Below are 2,500 nucleotides of genomic sequence, written 5' to 3'. Positions count from 1 at the left end.
GTTCGTTTAATGCTCAGAAATCCATGAATTCATGTTAGTTGTCTGGTATGTGACCTTTGTGTTGTTGTTCAAATTGGCTGCCATTATGAGGATGTAGACTTAGCTTTATTCTAGTTTATTTAATTTTACAATTTTATTTTATTTTGTAAAAGGTCAAATATGATTTTTAATGAAATTTCGGGTAGTGTATAAATGATTGTATCTGTAGACTATAATAAGGATTACCGCCCCTCCTCTCTCTCTCTCTCTCTCTCTCTCTCTCTCTCTCTCTCTCTCTCTCCTCTCTCTCTCTCTCTCTCTCTCTCTCTCTCTTTACGTTCTGTGAGCGAAAGAATGGCGTTTAAGAATGCTTTGCTGATTGGAGTTAATTTTCGCAACACAGGGAAACCGACATTCTTACATGAGATCAAGGGTGTCCCCCCTCCCTCTCCCCCTCCCCCTCCCTACCCCCTGCTAGGTGAACCATGAGGATGTCATTACTCCTCTTAATGCACAAGGACATAGAGGCGAATTTCAAAATGATCTCCACCGGAGAAGCGAGTAATTTTTCAGTTGGATTCTATCAATGGGGCGACAAGCACGACTACGTCGTTCGTGGCAAGACAGTGCTTAACGTCACTCAGCCACTAAGGTGGAAATTCTTATTTCCCACTCGGACGAAATTATCCGTAGCGAGCTGACTGTGCTTTATGGCCCTCCCGCTTCGAGCGTACCGAGTCTCTATATTCAATGAGGCAAAAACATATTATTGAATGAATTATGTAGAGGACGCCCCAATCACAATATCTGTCTGGACGCCAGCCGTCCATCTTAATTATGGGTACATTAATGGCGTAACGAACGCTGAGTGTCACATTTGTGTGGACGTTTCCTTATTTTTTTTGGCTGGAATGCCTCAGACATGCAAGGTCTTCGAGCGAAGTGGATGCCGCTTATGGGAGAAGAGCTTCCGGAATTGTAATCTCTCTCTCTCTCTCTCTCTCTCTCTCTCTCTCTCTCTCTCTCTCTCTCTCTCTCTCTCTCTCTCTCTCTCTCTCTCATTTTATGATTTTCTCTTTGCTACTCATCACTTTTTACATAATTACTCCTTTTAGTCTCCCCCCCCTCTATCTCTCTCTCTCTCTCTCTCTCTCTCTCTCTCTCTCTCTCTCTCTCTCTCTCTCTCTCTCTCTCTCTCATTTTATGATTTTCTCTTTGCTACTCATCAATTTTTACATAACTACTCCTTTTAGTCTCTCTCTCTCTCTCTCTCTCTCTCTCTCTCTCTCTCTCTCTCTCTCTCTCTCTCTCTCTCTCTCTCTCATTTTATGATTTTCTCTTTGCTACTCATCAATTTTTACATAATTACTCCTTTTACTCTCTCTCTCTCTCTCTCTCTCTCTCTCTCTCTCTCTCTCTCTCTCTCTCTCTCTCTCTCAGTAGAGGCCATTGCCAAAATATTTGTCAAAGCTTTTGAAAAGATATAGTATTTCAACAAGTTAATTCCTAAATGTTGGAATACCAGCATAGGAAATTTGTTATGCATCTAACCTTATATGATGTCATATAAGAAGTAACACTGTTATTTTCATCGTAATGTAACCATACCAACGTTGATATAATAGAATATAAAAACCTATTATTATTATTAATGCTTGCTAAGCTACAACCCTAGTTGGGAAAGCAGGATGCTATAAGCCCAAGGGCTCTAACAGGGAAAATAGCCTAGTGAGAAAAGGTAATAAGGAAATAAGTTAATGGTTATCCACATTAGATAGAATCTTGGCTTCGAAAAACACATTTCTTCATAAGCTTTATAGAGAAGTTTATGCCATTGCCGTTATTGTTCTCTTATCTTTAGCCTTGTTTTTAAGCTTTTTACCTCTAACCAAATGAATGTGTAAAGACAGCATACAATAACATTACTATTTCTACATGTTAATATTAGCGGCAATGTCAACACCACCACTTTCAAGATTACATTCGGGTAAATGTTGAATTGTTTCGAGCTGTGTGTATTTTTTCTTCCAATTGTCATCCATTTCCTCATTAGTTTTTTTATCCCACAAATAGCGTCACTTTTTTGCGCATGTTATAATTCTCTTTAGATTTTTATTGTTCCATTTAACAAGTTTCCTTTAGTGGAATATTTTACTTCCGTCTTATTTTCTGTTTTTAACTTTTTTTCGTATTGTTTTGATTTTTCTTTCTTCATTGTTTCTTAGTTATATGTAGTTTTATTAACGTGATTGAGAACAACGATGTTTTGGTGTATACTGGGTATAGATAGAATTTGATTAATGGTTAGATAAGAAAATATGCAATAGATATGATCCTTGAATAGTCGAAGTCTTAATTAAGAGAAAGTTATCGTCGTAAATGTAATTCTTAAGATGAGCGAATATTGAAGTTAGAAATCTCCATATAAGGGTAATGCCGATAGTGCCTGAGGTAGTTCACTGTAGGCTTTACTAATAGGTCTTTGAGGTATCACTCTTAATTTTTATATTTATCTTAGCAC

This window comes from Palaemon carinicauda, chromosome 10, assembly GCF_036898095.1.
Source record: "Palaemon carinicauda isolate YSFRI2023 chromosome 10, ASM3689809v2, whole genome shotgun sequence".
NCBI lineage: Eukaryota > Metazoa > Arthropoda > Malacostraca > Decapoda > Palaemonidae > Palaemon > Palaemon carinicauda.
Note: the sequence above shows the minus strand (reverse complement) of the source record.